A 21,776-nucleotide genomic window follows, 5' to 3' on the forward strand; every position below is an offset into this window, starting at 1 on the left:
ATTCTCCCAAGGCTTTTTGAAATGTCAACACAGATGTTGTTTTCTTGCTTTCATGTTGTACACGAAGCGAACTAAAGCAAGCACACATTATGCTAGCTAACTTGTTTGCGTTAATTATATACGTTACGACTTGTCAGAATTTTCCGAGATCTTGAAGGCTAACAAGATCCATATCTGTATGTGTGAGGTTCCATAAACGTAGTGTCACTGTATTAAAAGATCACGACATCACATTTGCCCTGGTTTACCCTTTGCCAAAACCTGTTAAGTTAGCGAGTAATCTTATCTAACCAGTAATACCTTATATTGGCCACAATTCTAACCTAGCCAATGAAAGTTTAAGTTGATCACCATTCTAACCTGGCCAATAACACCTTAAATTCCTCACGATTGTAACCTGGCCAATGAAAGCTTAAGTTGGTCACCATTCTAACCTGGACAATAACAGATTAAGTTGGCCATCATTCTAACCTCGCCAATAAAACTTTAAATTAGCCACAGTTCTAACCTGCCCAATGTAAGCTTAAGTTGGACACCATTTTAATCTGGATAATAACAGTTTGACTTAACTATCATTCTAACCTCGCCAACAACATCTCAAGTTGCCACCATTTTAGCATGGCCAATACTTACTTAAGTTGGCGATAATTGAAACATGTCTAAAACTTATTTTGGCCCCATTCTGATGTCAACAAAACCTTGAGTCATTCTAACCTGGCAAATAACAGTTAAAGTTAGCTACAACTGTGAAACGTGGACAGTTACAGCTTGATTTGACCACCATTCAAATCTTACTAATAATCGCTATCATTCTAACCTGGCCAAAATCTGTTTTAAGTTGACCACCATTCTAATAATGTCAACAGAAGTGTATGTTGACCACCATTGTGACCTAGCCAGAAAAGTTAAGTTGGCTACTATTCTAACTTAAGTTGGCTACCATTGCAAAACAATCAATAACAGCTTAAGTTGGCCACAACCATAATCTTGCTAATGAAAGTGTAAGCTTTGCCATCATTCCAACGTGGCCAAAACTTGTTTTAAGTTGATTACCACTTTAATCATGTCAACAGAAGTATAAATTGGCCACCATTGTGACCTAGCCAATAAAACATAAGTTGGCAGATATTCTAACTTAAGTTGGCCACAATTCTAACTTTACCAATAACAGCTGTACTTGATCACCTGAAGGTAATATCCGGAAACAAAGTCCAAAATATGAAACTTCATAGGGTAACAAGATCTTAGAAACACAACGTATGTCAATATCAACCTAGATTTTTATCGCATTAGTTTTCCCAAAAGATGTATATTAAGAAGGGTAGATGCGATTGAAAAGTTCACGCCAAAAATATATCTCTCAAGCCTGTCAAGTTAGAAAGATGAAATCCTAATCCTATCCTAACTATATATAAAACTACATGAGCTAACATAAATTATTGAGCACTAGCTGTAGGGCTACAATGATTAAATTTGGCATGATTGTAGCTTTCCGGAACTAACTCACAGGAAATTGCCAAAAGTGAATACTTTTAACTTTTCGGGGGTCTAAAGAGGGGATGAAGAATTTCCCCATGTTATTTAAATGGGCTTTTTTTTTTGGACATGTAATCTCATGTTTTAGGTACTTAGAATTGGAATAAAAACTTGAAATTCGGTATTCTTGTATGTTTCCGTTAGCGTTACCTAAGTAAATCATCAGATATAAACATTTCCAAAGGTAGAGTGGTTTTATGGGGAACTGAAAACTGTTTCCCATATTATTTATATAGGACGCCTTCTACACCCGAAAATGTTTAGGCACTTCCGGCAGGATTAGAATGATGAAATTTGGCATGATTGTTGCCTTCCAGGACTAACCGACAGGAAAATTGCAAAAAGTGAATATTTTAATTTTTTAGGGGTCTAAAGAAGGATGAAGAAATTTCTATGCTTTTTAAATGGACGTTTTCTTGGGAATACAAAATCTTATCTTTTAGATAGTTGAAATAGGAAAAGAAACGATATAATTGTGGGTTCAAGAGGTGCAAGACTGTAGGCCGTGCAGACTGGGGGGTCTGGAGGCGGAGCTCCCAGCTAGCCAAAGGCTATTTCTGTATATAAAATTTCTGATTTCTTGCTGAGCTAGGAGGTTCCTAATTGAAGAAACTTTGGTCAAACTAGTTTCCGCTTATTGCAGCGCCATCTATCACGAATCGAGAAAAATTTTTCAAATGAAATTTATTTATTTTTCTTCGTAGAACCTGAATCTGCAATAAAACATCGGGATCTCCATTTATGTTTTAAAAGTTGTCCCGATCCCCACTCCCAGGGGAGGGTAGAAAACGGGCTAATTTTAACACTGATGAATTTTACCCATCCAAAATATATTCTTTTTTTATTTCTAACATTTTTCCCTTTGGATACTTATTTTCTTTTAGATATTTTACAGTCTCAAGTTAAAAAACACATCCTACTTATGGTCATGTATCTTTGAAATCGATTCTACAAGAAAACAAGAAGTCCAAGTATCTTTGTATAATTTTATAACATTTTTTTTCATACCTCCGTTCCTTTTTAAAAAATGATATTATTCGAGATAATTTCAAAAAGTTAGAATCCACTCCCCCCCCCGCAAAAAAAAATCTACGGATCAAATCGAGGCTAATTTTCAGGATATGTTGAAGATATCAAAATAAAATCCACGTTCTCAATTTTTTCGAAGTTTTGGACCTTTTTTGTCTAATTTTCCTGGTCTAGTTATACTTCTTTTTATGAAAAATGTATTTGCAAAATATGAATAGAAGTATAATACACGTTTTCAGAAAATTTTATATCGAACAAAACACCGCAAGAATAACAGGTTGAGTGCCAAGGCATTATCGTGCACATTGCCCTTGAGACCACATTACTTTTTTTTACATTATGTTTCGTTTGACCCCACATTTGCAAAAATACAGACTGGGAAGATATGCAAGTTGATTACGTAATTATACCAGAGTACCATCTTTGATACTCATGGCAACACAGATAAAAATTTGCTCTTTCCGCATGAGTACCAAATTTGGGATTCGGGCATAATTACGTTATCAACTTGCATATTTCACCAAAGCTTTTTTTTTTTTTCAATTGAGAGGTCAAACGAAACTGAGCATGCAGAAAGCCACATTATAAACCTCAATACGATCAGTAATATACGGACAGAAAACTTTTATATGCATAATGTAATAACTTTCTTAAAAATAAAGATATGTGAACGCAAAAGCTTCCGAATGCAGAGAAAACTAAATACGTGGAAGTGCGTCTGGACCATAATACGGCAAATTATGGATGCGTTAAAATATTAAATAATACTTTTGATAAAGTGGATATATCTGGGATCAATATTAACGGACGAAAATCATATTCACGAAGAAATTAAATGTCGACTAAAAGCAGGGAATTCGTGTTATTATTCAGTACAAAATCTCTTGTCGTCGCGAATTCTGTCGAGGAATTTGAAGCTTAAAATATATAAAACGATAATCATGCCTGTTGTTCTGTATGATTGTGAAACATGGATACTTACTCGGAAGGAAGAACATAGATTGAAAGTATTTGAGAACAAGATCCTGAGACGAATATTCGGACCCAAGAGGAACGAGAATGGGAAATGGCGGAAACTTCATAACGAGGAACTACATAATTTATACGGTTTACCAAACATTGTTAGGGTCATCAAATCTAGAAGGCTTAGGTGGGCAGGTCATGTAGCTAGAATGGAAGAAAGTAGAAACGCTTTCAAAGTCTTGACTGGAAGACCAATCGGAAAACGACCATTAGGAAGACCTAGGTGCAGATGGGAAGACAATATTAAGATGGATCTCGCAGAGATAGGAATACAAAGTAGAAACTGGATACAGTTGGCTAAGGACAGAAGTCAGTGGAGAGCTTTTGTGAATGCGGGATTGAACCTCCATAGGCCATAGAGTTAGTTAGTTAGTTTGAAGCTACAAAATTAAAGATTGATTTCTACTCTGTCCAAATACATGACAAAACACATGAAATTAAGTACTCATATAGGCCCACGTGAAAGAAAGGAAAGCAAGTGGCTAGTACCAAATTTGGTACTCACGGCAACCGTGGCAAGTAATGTGAGTACCATTATTGGTACTCATAGCAGTCAACCTGTTAAAGTACCCCTTGTGGATTTTCTTTTAAAACGCAAAACAATTTATGCCATATTATAAGATTATTATCAAATATTTATTTATGAAATATGAAGAAAATTCCCTGAATAGTTTTTTTTTTTGAGAGGGGACTATTCGTGGAGAACTATCCCAAAGAATAAACTACTCCTCTGAATTTTTGCCATAGAAACGAGAGTGCACGGTGGCTCAGTAGTAGAACGCTGTTCTCTTAAGCATGGAGTCCCTGATCCGGTTCCCGGCCATGTAAGTTTGTGGCTCAAAACACGATATCTCTGTATTTTCTCTAGCTACCCATGTTTCCTCCCAGGGTTCGATTCCCGGAGAGGGCACTCGGTCGAAACAGTGTAAAACGCTTTTTCAGGCCAGCCACCCTGAATGAGGATTTTCCTGGGTTTTCCTCATTCATACCAGGCAAATGCCGGGGTGGTACCTAAGTTATAGGTCCCAGGCTGCTTCCTTCCTTCTCCAATCCTTTTCTTCCTTCCCTTTCCCCGGATTGTGTGTTCGCCTATGGAGGTCATTTTTCGAACGTGATGGGCTAAATGACCTTCGATGCCGAAAGCCCAGAAATCAAAATCCTATGTTTCCAACCCACATTCTGATTCCATCATTATTAGACATCGGATTTTTATCCACTTAACATTCATGATAGAGCTCCTCCGTGGCTAAACGGTTAGCGTACGCGTCTTTGGCGCGGGAGACCCGGGTTCGATTCCCGGCGGGAGCTCATGTGGTTCGGATTCCACGTTAATCAGTAGGTCCACGTCTCATATAGCCTCGCTGCTGAACGGGACGTAAAACTCAAAAATCAATCAATCAATCAACATTCATGATATATATGCATCCGAATATGCTGTTAAATATGTTAAAATATGCACTTAATGAGCACTAACAACGCAATAGAAGAGAACACTTAGTTCTGACAGAATTTTTGTATGTGAAATATAACATCGAAACTATATTTTACGTTTCAGGGATTTCTCTTCACAATTTATTTTTATGATATACCCCAAATTGTAAAAGCATACACACATTATGAGATTAAAATTAACATGATTTCTAGTTTTTGTTAACGGATTTTAAAGCACATTTGCTTCCAATAGGCTCCTATTTCTACCTAGGTACACTCATGTCCAAAATAATTGGCGCATATCTGTAACTGTCTTCTTGTAAGATTATATAATTTGATAATGATTTTGCAGGGTACTTTTAATACTGACACTATGTGTATAATCGAGTAATCTATATTTGTGGTAAATTTCACAGGAAAAGAATTATAAATACGAAAATTAGAATGAGTAAAACAAAATGTTGCTAAATGGACAAGAAAGTTTTATTTTCGTTTTTTGTTCTTATTTACTGCTCTTTTGGCATGAAATTTGCCACATACATGTCTGGCGATTATACACATACTAACATTATAAGAAATACCGGGCGAATTCGTTATCAAATTATATTCCTACAACAACATATTTATAGACATGCGACAGTAATTTTGGATATGAGTGTACATGTTTCCACTGCACAAAAATTAGTTTTCGTTTTTAAGGATGTATTACTTCCGTAAGTAGCCGTACAGTATATTACAAGATGGGAGACCCGGGTTCGATTCCCGGCGGGAGCTCATGTGGTTCGGATTCCACGTTAATCAGTAGGTCCACGTCTCATATAGCCTCGCTGCTGAACGGGACGCTAAACTATAATCAACTCAACTCAACAAGTATATTACAAGATATTTCTCTACACTTTCTGGTGTCAGTTTGTGATGTTTCGAGTCAGAAAATGACCTGTTAGGATCAACAGATGTTGCCGGACAACATTTGTGAAGAGGAGCAAATTTAGCATCTATATTTTGTCGAAAGTTGGAATATAACCCTTGAAAGTATTTTTCCATGGCTTTAGTGGTTTTGTAATCAGAGGTTCTGAAAAGAACATCCTTCAATTGCTTTTCCATAGAGCGCCCAAATTCACCAGGAACTGACTAGTGCTCGTCTAGAACTTTGTCAACGAGAGCTAAGCATTTACAGAACAGCATCCCTCGCGTCTCTTGTTTCTGAACTGATGTCGACAAGATCTTAAAATGAGTCTTTATTATTATCACATTTCTGTTAACGTCATGATAATTGAAAGTGTCTTTGCTCTGCTGATCGGTTGCTAACAATATTAGTTCTTCATAAACTAGACTTTCCTCCATCCCTCCATGCAGAAAGCCATTCTGTTGCATAGACATTTAAGTGCATTGAAAATACAATCTAAAATTGGATTTATTGCATGTTATAAACGTATATCCTATCCTATCCTATCCTACTTTATATAAAACTACAAGAGTTGACATAAATTATTGAGCACTAGCTGTAGGGCTACAATGATTAAATTTGGCATTATTGTAGTTTTCCGGGACAAACCCACAGAAAAATTGCCAAAAGTGAATAATTTTAATTTTTTAGGGGTCTAAAGGAGGAAAGAAGAAATTCCCATACTATTTAAATAAGAATTTTCTTGGGATACGAAATCCTATCTTTTAGATAGTTGAAATGGGAAAAGAAACGATAGAATTATGGGTTCAAGAGATGCGAGGCCATAGGCCGAGCAAAGACAGTGTGTGGGGGCGAAGCCACCAGATGGGCAGATTCAGGAAATATGAAGAGCAAGTTCACGAAATTCACTGTTGGTGGAAAGGTCGATAGATACGAAATGCGAGGCCGTAGGCCGAGCAAACTCGGGGGTCTGGGAGCGGAGCCCCCAGTTAGCCAAAGGCTTGTCTGTATTAAAAGCAGAATATACTGAATATGCTGTTAAGCATTAATATATGCTTTAACTTTCGAAATATGCACTATAAAACTTCAAATTCGAGTTGTATTATTATTGTTAGAAACAACTACCAAGTTTAACGGAGATCCATATATCATCGTCATCGTCATAATCATAGGTATTGTGCCATTATTTGCAGGTCATTTTCCGCAACTGAGAACCTTCTATGCTCCACGGTCTTCTGCGAACATCTTCGTCTTCGCGTACGACTTTTTCGTTCTGATATCGTCCATCAATTATAGTCACCTTCGTCTCCTTCCGCTCTTTCCTGTCACCACACCCTCTAGCCTGTCTCTCACGATACTGTTCGTTTTTAGTCAATGTTCCTAGCATTTTCTCTTCCTCTTCTTAATAATATCTAAAATTGTCCTTTTCTCCCACACCATTTCTAAAACCCTAATGCTCTCCATTCTTCTCCACACCCACATTTCGAAAGCTTCCAGTCATTTTTCATCACTTTTGCGTAATGTCAATGTTTCTGACCCATGCATCACAATACTTCACACGAAGGATTTCGTGAGTCTTTTTCTGAATTATTTATTCAAGATCCCACAAAATAATGTTTTCTTCCTCGTAGAGGTTTCTTTCGCTATTCCTATCCTTGCTTCTATTCCACCTTCATACTTCATATCATCACTAATATGTGATGCATATAAGGAAACAAAATATAAATTTGCATGAAAATCCAATGTCTAATCATCATTCACTTGCCGTAGTCATCCGTCTTTCTCAGTCTAAAGAACATAATCGTCGGATGTTAAAACTGAAAGATTTCATTGTTTCATTTTTCCATATTTTCATTTTTCCCGCGCTTGGACCTGCTTGTCACTGAGGGTGTGGTAAGAGGATAGCCAATTACCACCTGCCAATCACTGCGCTCAGCGAGCCACGAGTAACCAAGCTGGCAAGTCTCCATAAACGTCACTACAACTTTTCGCGGGAAGCTAAACGACGTTATACCTTCCGTACTATAAGTTTGGTCAAGATGGGATACGTTCCGTGGATGCATGTGTATGATATGTCTGTGAACGGCTGTGTCTGTTTGTCCGTCGGACTGTCTCTTGACAGGTATCAGAGCAAAAGCGGAAAGCAACATCGAGGAGCGTTTTTTTTTTATTATTATTATTATTATTGGTTCAACGTCCCAAGTGTAGGTTTCGTCTCCTCTATTGACTCTATTCAAATCAAATGTGGTAGAAATTAAACAATTTCCGGTTTTAACGTGAATCACAGTGGAGCAAAATCAGCAATACGTAGCGAGAAGCTATCTCGTTAGTGTTCTCAGAATGTGTTTAATCTTTACTCTGATTTTCCTTCTAAAACCGGAAGTGGTAGAAATATACCACCACTTCCGGTTTCAATGGTATTTTTTTCACACGAGAACAAGTAAGTTTCGTTTCACAGTGTGAAACGATGGTAGACTTCCGAATTATGGAAATTCAATACTCAAACTTGAAGTAGTACCTCTATAACTTGAGTTGCAATAGATTAATAAGATCAAAGACAGAACCTGTTTTTCGGATGCTAAATCCATATCAAAAAGCCATTACTCGCCATGCCTTTTTGTTCTGTGGCAATAAATACTGCAACCGGAAATCGTTAATTTCAACCACTTCCGGCTTTGGTAGAGTGTTGCGGGTTGTGATGGCATGTACTCTTGAAAGTATGAATCGATTGCAGAAAACCGGTTGTCATTGTCTATTACCACTTTTGTTCTATACATATTAAAACCGGAAATCGTCAATCTGAGCCACTTCTGGATTCAATAGAGAGTTAAGAGAGGCTATGGAACCTACCTTTTGGAAGCTGAATCGATTCCGAAAAAACGCATCTCGATATATCTCACTTTTTTGCTCTACGGAAATCGGTATTGAAACCGGAAGTAGTAAATTTAAACCGCTTCCTGTTTTGATACCGTTGCGGATTGTGATGGTTTGTACCTTGAGACTCTCGATCGTTTGCAGAAAACCACTTGTCGATATATAATACGATTTTTGTTCTACTGTGATAAGTGTTGAAATCGGAAATAGCAAATTCGAACCACTTCCGGTTTGAATAGAGGGTAAATAAAGACGATAAAACCTATTCTTGGGACAGTGAATCGATTGTAGAAAACCGCATCTCAGTATATCTCATCCTTTTTGCTCTGTGGAAATCAATACTGAAACCGGAAGTAAAATTAAATTTGCACACTTCCGGTTTTAGTAGAGTGTTAGGAATAGTCACGGTACTGTCTCGAGACGCCGAACTGTTTGCAAAGAAAAACACTTCTTGCTATCAGTGACCGGTTTTGTTCCATGGCGATAAACGTTAAAACCGGAAATGAGTATTTTGAACCACTTCCGGTTTGAATAGAGAGTTAACAGAGGAGATGGAATCTGTCCGTGGGACGCTTAATCTATTGCAGAATGCCGTATGTCGATATCTCTTACCGTTTTTGTTCTGACACCTGTCGATAAATGGATGGACAGACAAAGCCGTTTTTCCAACACTTAAGCATCATGATTGTAGATTATTCGTTAGTTTCTAGCAAATTTTTGCAACAACTCAAGATTTTCTCTTTCTTCCCTCCCCCCTTTTATTTGTATATTTGAAACTTGACGTTCCATATCACTAGTGGTGCTTTCCTTCTGCAATGTGAACCCTTGATAGACCTATATAAACTGCGTGACATCAAAGCCAAAACTACACTCATATAATTCATTCTGCCCATTAATCATTATTTTTTTTCTTGCAATATGTTCAGCTCTCTGCCACTGCAGTGTCTTTATTTTCATAATAATGTATGTTATAGTTATGAAGAAGAGTTGGAGAGACCTTCATCTAACAGTGGATTGACAGTGGTTGACTATGATGATATACAATTAACTTCCTGCACCTACATTTTTGAACTCTCTTTGTCTTTAGATAAATAAGTTAAATTATGTACAATTATACGTTTTGTCTGTATTTTAAAATAAATTTAATTACTCTTTTATCTGCATTATGATTTGGAAGGTGTTTACTATGGTTACATTTTCCATGTTTACTTCCGCGTTCGCTTTTGATGCTTTTTATATTTTATTTTATTTGCTCTTCCGTAAATTTAGTATTGATCATAACAATTGCAATATGACACCGCGAAAAAGGAGTTGTATTTCAAACTTTCGAATTCATATTTTTTGTTATTCTGTGGTGTGCAGTGCAGTTTATAAAACTGAGGTACACAGGTAAGCATTGTGTGACCTTATGTGGCAACGCTGTGTAGTTTCTACCTGTTTCTGAGCAATGCGTTTATTTCGATCTTCCATTTCCACAGCTCGATGGCCTCTTTCTGCCTATACGGGACCTTCTCCGAAGTCCAATCCTCCACTGTTCACTAAATACCGGTCTCCCAAATCCGCTTCCCCCGCTGGTCCGCATGTTTACCTGTAATCTGGTCCCATCATTGCTAAAGGCTATCTACCCAACATGCTTTGCGCGGTAACTTCAGAATTTCTCGTATACCTGAAGAACTCGTGAGACGGACTACTTGCTGTTGTTGTGATCCGAATAAGGCAAAGTGTGAGTGGTGTATTGGTGCTAAAAATTGTGTGGAAGTGTCATAGATATTGATGTTACATTTTGAACACATATCTTAGTAAACAGTTGATCTGTGTAAGAAAAAAGAAAGATACCCTCATCTTGAGAAACTAAACTGATTTTTTCCAAAGAAAATCGTTTTCTTGGAAGATGCAGTGATCAGGTACGTCTTTAGTAACAAGAAAACCAGACTGTTTTCCTACTATTCCTAACGTTAAAATCTTTTTTCTACCTTTAAAATCTCACCTGCACTATTGAAGTTTATTTTAAAATTTACCTGTGAAACCCACGTGTTTCTCGAAAGAAAAACACAACAAGATCGTATTAATTTATGTAATGCAAATTATATTATTTATGTAATACCCTAATGTATTTGATTCATATCCATGTTTTGTATACAAAAGATTCGTTATTTTTTTAGTTAGTATGTATGTTTAAATATATTGAGCTGAAGTGTTCGCAATTGACATTCGTAATTAGATGGTAAACTTGACAAGAATGCTAACCTTTATAAATATGTATTAATTACAGTGTTTATTTACTGTATGCTTTAACCAAATTATAAATTGTTTTGACTTCCTGCATCGTGTAAGCATGTAGATGGACGTACAATGAAATTTAATACAGAAATTAGAATTTATATAGAGATCAAAAATTGAAAATTCTTTGCTCATTATATTGACAATGTTCATATATAGTAGATCAGAGCAACTTACTGTGTAGATTAACCTGTGAATTTGCTACAATTAACAAAAATTTTTATTTACCTCCTAAATTCCTTTATCAAGAAGTACTTGTTCAAAATTTCATACTCAGTTTTATCTCCAAAGCCTAGGTCCCTCAAGAAAATGTTAATCTTTCATCTAAAAATGACTTATTATTATTATTATTATTATTATTATTATTATTATTATTATTATTATTATTATTATTATTATTATTATTATTATTATTATTATTATTTCAATAACAATATAATATAGCTTTTGGACAGATATATAAATTATAGCTGAGAAAAACTAGTAACTCTCACAGAATTATCTAGTGTTTATATTTGACTAACAAACCATATGTTTTAGTATCACAGCCAAACCGATTAGATGTAAAGTAGAAATATTTATAAAGCTCACAAATTCTAGAAATTCCTATGATATCCTAGATTCCTTACATCAACACAATCAGCTGTCTTCCTTATTTCAGTCTTTTTTTGAAAAAGGAATGCAGTTATTAGTGTGCATTGTTTCTTTTTTAATTAATTTTGAAAAATGTTGGTATTTTTTAAAAAACAAATCTCATACATATATGTGTGTTTAGCTGGTATCTAAGCTTGCTGAGTAACTGAAGAAGTATTTTTCAAAATATGTTTAAGACTTATATATACATATATGTTTTATTATGATATATTAAATTATCTAAAAGGGAAAATTAACTCTCTCATCATATACGAGGAAGTTACGTAATCAGGAATAATCTTGTTTGACAAATTAATGTGAAGCCCGTACATTGAAAACAATTTTAGTTAGTAGGATAGGTATTTTTACTAGCAAGTAACTGCAAAACCGGTAAAAAAAAAATCATATTGTTCTTGGTGATTTTGTGTCGTAATAAGAAACATAAAAACTAACTAAAATGTATATTTGAGTATTGCTGAAGCTGCTAAATTGTAAGGATTTTCAACTGATAGGTTTAGGAATCTAGAAAAGGGGACTATTCTCCTTCAGCTCCAGAATGCGGGGGCTTACGCAAAGGTGTTTTGGGTTCAAATTTCCTTCCCCTTGAGCAAATATTTAAAAATAGCCATTTACTACATGAAGATACGTATTAAAACACATATACATACAAATATCATGCTTGTCCTAGAAGGAAATGAAATTGACTGTTTGATCTCTCCCTTAACGAAATTCTGCGTACGCCACTCCCACAGTGAGTACCATCTTGGAATAGAGCCAGAGAAAATAATACTACGAAACTTTCAAAGAGTTCGAAAAGTAAAGAAATGTATAGATTTTCTCTCTTAATGAAATGTGAACCGGAAATATATATGTATAGTATAGGACTTGGGAAAGACAAAAAAAAAAAAAAAAAAAAAAAAAAAAAAAAACTGGCTAGGTTAGTTTAACCAGAATACTGTATCAGGAAACGAAGTTGACTTTCTAATTCAATAGAATTTGATATACGGTGTTGATTTCTGTTAACAAATTTGCAACGTTCTGTTACATGCGTTCAAATCACTGGCGTTTAGATCTCTCTCTCTCTCTCGAAAAGTTACTGTCCGCACGCTTGATGAAATTACTGAAACCAATGTTACATTTTTTCTTTCCAGTATTAAAACGTATGTATTAAGAAACAAATTGGGGCTGTTTTCGATGTGACAATACTTCGTTTCATTAATTAATTAATTAATTAATTACTATCGAACAGAGAAACAATTGATATAAACAGTATCAGTTGTTCGAAAGTTATGGTTCTTGTAGTTTTTTTTTTTTTCTTTCATAACTTTACGTGTATAGGCACTACTTCTAAATTGACAAACACACTAAGTTTGCAAGAATGCGTGTGCAATTCCTGAGTTAGCAAAACTTGTAAAAAGTCGGTGTTGCCAGATTTTTTAAAAGCTTTAATGTGTTGATTTTAATGCTTGATATATTTTCTGTTATTATTTACCAGGTATCTCTTGACTCCTTTCAGTTTACTGTAGTTATTTGGACTTGTTTTTGATAAGTTATTAGAATTACGAACGGACGTTAGCATTAAGTTGCCAGTCTGATGTGGTATTTCGATTTTTTGGAGGGGTCCAATGGAAAACTTTACTGGTCCATTGAATCCGGAATTTAATGTATTTCGGGCTTTCAGCTGTTAACGGGTTATTCAGGGTAACGAAACCTTGTCCACAAAGTTTGACCAATGGAAATATTTTAATTGGTCCATTGGTTCTAATTAAAAGTAGTTAGCGAATGCTTTACTAATTATTTTCGAGAATTTATTACTGCGTGGTTGCAACTTAATGCCAACGCCGTTTTATATTTTCGTGCGTTTCGAAAGAATACTAAATGATTTGTTATTTCTACCTTAAGCGGTGCCCATTTTTCTAAACGGTTGGGCACAGTCTCCCCAAAATATTATTGTCCGCCCCACCCCCCTCTCAAATAGTAGAGGAGACCGAAATTGGTTGTGGCAAAGCCAAGGTAACTTGTTTGGTGGACTAAACTAACTAACTAACTACCTCTATGGCCTATGGAACCCGGTGGTTCAATACCACGTTCCCAAAAGCTCTCCACTGACTTCTGTCCTTAGCCAATTTCATCTAATTTCTACTTTCCTGTATTGTCCTCCCATCTACACTTAGGTCTTCCTAACGGTCGTTTTCCGATTGGACTTCCAGTTAAGAGTCTTCATCTCGGCGAAATTAAAATACCGCTAATTTTACAGTAATTATGTGATATCTTCAAATAGATAAAAAATAATTGAAATATGGAACAAGAGCGCCCTAGACATTTTGCGTGTGGTACCGTTATCACAAATCACCTAGTGGCTTTTCGTTTTCAGCTGTTTAGAAACGCGAAAATAAATGCCGATTTTCAAAATGGCTCGAAATCGAAAGCAGATAAGTAAGTCGTGATAACGGTTTCTCATGTAAAATAATATTGTCTAGGGCGCTCTTGTTCCACATTTCGATTATATTTGAAGATATCACATAATTACTGTAAAATTAGCGGTATTTTAATTTCGCCGGGATGAAGACTCTTAAAACTTTGAAAGAGTTTTCTTCCATTCTGGCTACATGACATGCCCACCTAAGCCTCCTAAATTTGATGACTCCTAACAATGTTTGATAATTGGTATAAGTTATATGGTTCCTCGTTATGAAATTTCCGCCATTCCCCATTCCCGTTCTTCTTGGGTCCGAATATTCGTTTCAGGAGTAACGAAAAAGAACGTGTGTGGGGGTTTTCTCGGGGTTCTCCCATATCCTCCTACTTTCTTCATTCCACCATTTTTCTTACTTCGTTTCTCATCATCACCGTCTTCTTTAGCCTGGCCGACATAACCATAAGATTCCGTTTTATTTATTTGCTAGATATGAACAAAATAATTATATACAGGGTGATCAAAATGAGTGCTACTAGCCAATATCTCGCTAACTATACATCAAATAAGAAAAATATTAAGAATCAATGTACAATACAGAGGTGACTAAAAGATGGGCCAAATAAGAAGTTCCTCCCACCCCCATTTTGGAGGGAGCGGAGTGTACGTTAAAGTTTCAAATGGGATCATAGGTCGAGTGATACCTCGTTCGAAAGACCTTGGAAAATTGAACAATTTTTGTAGTAAACATTTTTTGATATAGGGCACCGCTTTCAAGATGGCCCCCAAAATGGTCCTGTATCAGATAAAATTTCCAGTACTTATAAATCAGAAACGATTGAGTGGAAAAGGATAAAACAAAAAAATGGAAAAGTGAAAGGTCATAGGCAACATGGAATGGTGTTGTCGCGGTGTCTCTAGGTCCCCCATCATGGGGCCCCGGGACCAACTTTAAAATTTCAAATGGGAATATAGGTCGAGTGATACCTTGTTTGATAGATCGTGGAAAACCAAACAGCTTAGTACAAAATTTGTTTTGATTTCGGGCAAGCCTGTTTCAAAATGTCCGCCGAAACTTTTGTACTAAGCTGTTTGATATTTCACTAATTAACAAAGAAGGTATCACTCGCCCTATGTTGCCATTTGACAATTCTATGTTAACCCCTCCTTCCAAAATGAGAGGCGGGGGAACCTCGTGTTTCACCCATATCTTAGGCCGTCTGTTGTGTACATTGACTCTTAACACTTTTCTTATTTGATGCATAGTTCGCGGGATATTGGTTTGTAACACCCAATTTGAACACTGCGCTTTATATTTGAACGTGAACCATTTTCGGAGGCTATTTTGAAACAGGCTTGCCCGAAATCAAAACAAATTTCGTACTAAACTGTTTGGTTTTCCACGATCTATCAAACAAGGTATCACTCGACCTATATTCCCATTTGAAATTTTCAAGTTGGTCCCGAGGCCTCATGATGGGGTCCCTGGGGACACCGGGGCAACACCATTCCACGTTGCCTATGGCTTTTTTCTTTATCATTTTTTTTTGTTTCATCGTTTTCTACTTAACCGTTTCTGATTTATAAGTACTGGAAATCTTATCTGATAGAGTACCATTTTTGGGGCCCATCCTGAAAACGGTGCCCATTATCAAAAATTGTTCAATTTTCCAAGCTCTTTCGAACGATGCATCACTCGACCTATGTTCGTGTTTGAAAATTTCTCGTACACCCCATCTCTCAAAATGAGGGACGGGGGGAACCTCGTGTTTGACCCTATTTTAGGCCCCTCTGTATTATACATTGACTCTTAATATTTTTTTATTTGATGTATAGTTCGCGAGATATTGGCTTGTAACACTTATTTTGACGTACCCTGTATATATATTCGTTTTTGAGGTAATAATCCGATAAAGGTTACCCCAAGAGTAAAGGCTACCTCTTTTAGACATTTTTTCATGAGAAGTAGCATATCATGCTAATTGAATAGGTATTTATGAGGTATGAAAGACAATTGCCTATGCCTTTTTTTTTTTTTTTTTTGAGAAAATTGTACGAATAGAAATCAATTACCAACCAACTACTCCTTCTGGATTTTTTTCTGGAAAATGAATTAAATCGTATTATAGGATTAATTAATGAAACGTTTATTTACGATTATAAGCAAAATGTTATTTCTGTTTCTGAGAAACTCATAGTTTTTGATTTGATTTTTACCCTCAGAAAATTTCTTTCTTTTTAGGAAACAAAACTCGAAATTCCCTCCTGGAGAAGCTTATAAAAATCTTAAGTGTAAATTTTGGTTTGGATAAGAAGGGGGCACGGTGGCTCACTGGTAGAGTGCTTATCTATGGTTCATGGAGTCCCTGTTTCGATTCCCGGCCAAGTAAATTTGTGGTGGACATTATCGTGTCCGTGGGTTTTCTCGGGGTACTTCCATTTCTTCCCACTTTCCCATTCCACCGGTTCTTCCATCATCACTCACTTACCTTAATCTTCCGTCTCTCTTAGCTTAAAGGGCATAATTGTGGGACGTTAAACTGGAAGATTTTATTTTATTTTCACACGTTGAATGGTATTGACCTATTGGAATTGAATATATAGATAGATAGACATCGAGAAATCCCAGTTTTGGAATGTTGGAGTCACGTGAAGCTCTTGAAATCTCTACAATTTGATTTATTTCTCACGATTACTATGTTTTCTTCTCTGTTATTATTACTTGAAAGGGGAAGCTGAACTACTGTTTTTTTTTCTTTTTTTTTTTAAATATACTGCTTTCATTTAACTAGTATTAAAAAACCCAGCCTTTTTGATCCACATAATGGATAATTCATTTAATTTTTAAAATTGTAAGGAATCTCTTCTCTGTATGTATTGCCACAGAGAAAAAAGAAAACAAACAAATTTCTCTGTAAGAACCTATATTTCTAACATATTAAAAATCAGTGATTTCAAGGAGTGGCTCGGCGAGAAATCTAGCCGGAGCTGCGAAATTTCTCGAGACCATTTGCTCAACGTGGGTTACCAGTAATTTCGCACCATTTCCTCCCATTCCTGCCCCTTATGTACTGAAATTCTCCCCCCCCCCTTGGGAAATTGAAATCACCAGTGTTAGACACAGGTCAGTCAAGGTAATAAGGGTCCTGCAAACCAAACGGAGCAAATAAGGCCCTCGAGAGCATTTTCTATATTCAATAATGATAAGCCTCTAATGTGGAGAAGATGGATTTAAAATGATTATATCCATCACTCCTGGATGAAGACTATAAAGTATTTACTACTGGTACGAAGAACCGTTGGATTTATTTAATACTAGCTGAATATACCCATTCTTCGCATGGGAGCTGTATTTGGAAGTCAACGCCTGTGGGAGTATCACCATTCATTTCAGCGACCTTGAAAACTATGGATTTGACACTAATATCGGTCATTTTGGATTACTTTTACATGTCTCGGTATCCCCCCCCCCCACGGTGACTGGCTCGCAGCCGAATGGGATAAATGTGATCGTTTAGTGACCGCCCCTGACACCCCTCTGTTTTGATTTTTTTTTAAAGCTTCGTCTTGATCTGCGGCCTGGACCAAGGTACCCGTGATCAAAATTTGGTAACCCTCGATCCATTCGTCTGGTCTGCAGGCCGCACACAGACAGACAAACACACAAACTGTTTTATTTATATTAGATTATGTGAATCTGTGGAGGAGGAATATTTCTCGGAGATTTCAATTTTTGTGCCACTATGTTTCATTTCACTGATATTACTATTGCATCGGTGCATATGAGCTAGGCGTAAGTTCGTAGGTTTTATAAACCGTCACATCTTTGTCCATGTACGTTTACAGTTATTCATGCACTTAATTTTTATATGAGGCCGCGGTGGCTCAGTGGTAGAGCGTTCACTTCTGGTACGTGGTCATTCCTGGTTCGATCCCTGTTCGCGCCAAGCAACTTGTAAAATTTGAAAAATGAAAAGAGAAAGATCCCGGTGGTGATCGCTTGTAGCGCCAGGTTTTGTAGTGATAAAAATAAAAAAATAGACAGCGGGTTTTGGGTTCACATTCCGTCTGTCCCTATTTATTCCCTTGCACCACCGTTAAAGTCTTCGTTCCCCTGTGCTAAAATGGTTTGTGACTCGATAAGGATTGATCTTACGGTTAGGAAATCCTATCTCCCCGCGGTGTCCCAGGGCTTTAGGGAAACAAGATCCCTCTAAAACCGTGTAAGCAAATGAAACTTGATATTATTTGCATACGTATCCTGAATTCACATGCTGCAACGCTGAAAGAGAATTTTGCTCTAACGTTTGGTTTGTGTGGACGAACTAGACTGACTTTCACTGACTTTCCAAATGGACTGAATGATAATAGTGGTAATAAGAATAAAACCAGAAAATAAACGAATATCCAGAATTTAGATTTTTAGTTGAAAATTCTGAAAATCAGTCTAATCCCCACTAGAATCGAGAAATGCTTATATTGCCTAATTTGCCTAACAGATCCTTTGGAAACCAATGATATGCTTAAGGTTAGGGATACAACTTGTTTATGAAAGAAAAAGCTTACGAATTTGAGGTTAACAATGTAATAAAAGTTTTAATGAGCAAACGAAAACAACAACAAGAAAATGTTTTTCTAAAAAAAAAATTAAGCAATCCGAAAGTTAACATTGAATTTTGAGTTTTCTGACAACAAATGTTCAGAATAGGGCATAAGGCCTTAAACAAAAAAAGAAATCAATTTGAGTAAATTACATCTGAGCTTTCTTTCTTGAACTATGTAGTGAATGAATTGTTATCATTAACCTGACACAAATAAACAAACTGTGGAATTGATGTTTATAACTAGTGCTAGATGCAATCTTACATTGTTTACATTTTATATAGAGCTTTCTTGATTTACATAGATATCATACCAAACTGGTTAAATTACAATTTTGCATTTGAAAAATACCTAATTATTTGACATTGTATGCTAAGTATATAGTTTACGTTGATCAGCTGATATGTTTTGACTATAACCTTTTTAATATTTACGAAATTAAGATAGTATATAGCTTGACGGAATTTGAATATAACAACCTATATTTTATTCGGGTGAAAACTAAGTATTGAAATGATTTAAATTAAGTTAAAGCGAGTTGAAGTAATTGGAAACGAGTTGAAGTAAATTAAAATAAAAAAATAAGTCGAGAAACGAGTCATGACTTTGATTTGAGATTTGTGGGAAGTATGAAAGAAACATAGAATGATCTGAGGGAGTTAAGTAAACCTACTGCCTGACTGCTAACCATTTCTAATTATTTAAATTAATAACTGAGAATGAGAATAAGTGCACTAAATATGCACTTTGACATTTACCTAACAAGCATACACTATCCAATACATAAAATCAATGAGCGTAGCATTACCATTTCGTTATGCATAAAGGCTACATATATATACTCATATTAACACAAGTAGAAAATTAATAGACACAAACATATATAGATATATATATATATATATAAAATCATAAGTAAATACATGCATACATACATAAAAATCAAATAACATATGAATATTAATAATAAATGTCAAGACGTCTCTCGAGATTTTTAATCTGAATATATTGAGTTTTTCGTGACTTTTCTCTTTATCATTAATAGGATTGGTATACGGCCGGACATTTTCATGTATTCGTCTAGTTTGTTCGTCTAGTTTATGCGCATAAACGTCTGATCGCTCGATTTTTAGAGGATCAGACTGACGTAATAATTGCGGCTTTACTTAGCCTACTTCGTATTTTTCATCTGTATTCTACCTGACTGTACTAATGTCGGTTCCGCTTTATTTATGGATTACGTATCTCCAACCAAGAAAATGATTAATTGCGAGACTAGTCGCATATACATCATAGTTACTAATTAATCCTTTAGCTCTCTTACGTAACATATATTTGATGACTCATTACAATATTATTTATTAGAGTTTTACTAGTATATAGATCGAAATAGACTCATTTAGTACGTTCACTTCTATGCAAAATTACTTTACAAACACTATAATCTTTGGACAATTGAAGCAATGTCTTGAATATATTTTCTAGGAATATCTATTATGTCTTGTTCAAAATTATCTTAAAGTTCTCATATTACATGTACATAGCGCAGATGATGCATTTTTACTTCATACAAATTTCCATATGTTAAAGTAAATACTTCTTTCATCGTTAAAGGTCTACAACCCGTCATTCGATCTACTTTTAAATTAACTTTCTTTATATGTTATCAAAAAAATCTAAGTGACAAATAGAGTAATGACCTAAACTAGTATAAAAACAACGACATATTCACTAAAGTCACAGAATGTATATATATAAGTATCATTAAAAAAAAAAGTATCTCTATTTTAATAAGCCTTGCTCAAAAAGAAAGAAAAATCTAATTGTTTAGCAATTCCAGTTCGAGTTGGAAAATCTTTTCTCCACGCGGTGTAAATACATTAACAGTTTTCAAATAATTCCGACTTTATATCGCGAACGTCTTGCATTTTATTCAATGACGAAAATTTCCCTTTTGGGATCAACAAAAAATAATTTGGATGGGTCCTACCTTTCGCCGTACACACTGCTCTCACCACCAAGCTCACCACACACATACAGATGTCCCTGCGTTTACTGGCTTCCTTCTTTCGTGAGAAGTGTCCTGGATTCGGAGTTCCTCTCTTCGATTCCCGCTGCGTCCTCCTCTCAAACTGGAAGGGGCGTCGCTCTTGGGCGTCTCCTGATCCATCAAGGTGGGGCTTCTGTTGGTCCATTTCTGATAGGATGCACTCTCACTAAAAGCACTTTCAGACGTCACACTGCACCAACATCACTCTCGGTGTTAAAAGTGTAGTGTTACACGGATAAACAGTGTTTATTGTTTTTAAGCATTGTGTATAATACTTCAAAACTGATTATGTATGGTTAAAACTAGTTCAAGTGCTTTCGGTGCGTATATAGGTTATTCTAATTGTCTGTAATAGCTCGTGATTATGTTTATAAGTACGAAACTCTGTCACTCAAAAACAATGTTTGTAGGCGTTTCGCGATCTATATATATATATATGTTAGCAGCGTTACAAAGTTTATATATATAAATATATTTTGAAGAAGATCAATGTGTAACTTATTATGCTTGGGAAAGATTGCAACTTCGTACACTCGGCTTCGGTAAGTTTAGCCGCACATTATTATTGTGAGATTAACTTGTGATTATAAATGTAGTGTGTGTGTGAGTTCCGGGTATGTTTTTGTGTTGCGGTGGTACGCTGTTTCCCGGTGAAGAATTATTTTACGACTGACTTGGAGTTTTGAATTTTTAACCTGCCGAAGTTTTTGGATACGCCTCTAACGGTGTCTTCGATTTCGTCTCTGTTTTCTTATTCGTTAACTTATTTTGGTGTCCTAAATTTTGATTCTCTTGGTCTCCGCCTATTTACGGTTTTCGGGCGTCGTTTCTCTAACGTACGTGCTTCCTTCAAATTTCACATGTTATATCGAAAATTTTTATGAGAGTTGATTTGGCTCCTAGTCGTCTCGTGCGTGGTCTTGGACCATTTCACAGTTCTATGTTAAAATTTTATCTTGGTTCTGCGTGGCGACATATGGTCTATGCTGTGATTT

General features: G+C 35.9%; 1 protein-coding gene across 3 annotated transcripts in view; it reads left to right on the plus strand.

Moving 5' to 3' along the window:
* Nucleotides 1-21,776, plus strand: part of Egfr (epidermal growth factor receptor) — a 518,593-nt gene that overhangs the window by 292,146 nt on the left and 204,671 nt on the right. For 2 of the 3 annotated variants that reach the window (XM_081743730.1, XM_081743733.1), the window contains exon 1: nt 10,461-10,704. The exons of the other annotated variant lie outside the window; for it this stretch is intronic. The gene's annotated coding sequence lies outside the window, so the exon portion shown is untranslated. Of the gene's footprint in view, nt 1-10,460; nt 10,705-21,776 lie in introns of those variants that run through there. 3 annotated transcript variants of the gene reach the window in all.

Source organism: Thermobia domestica, chromosome 17 (assembly GCF_964235325.1).
Source record: "Thermobia domestica chromosome 17, izTheDome1.hap1.1, whole genome shotgun sequence".
NCBI lineage: Eukaryota > Metazoa > Arthropoda > Insecta > Zygentoma > Lepismatidae > Thermobia > Thermobia domestica.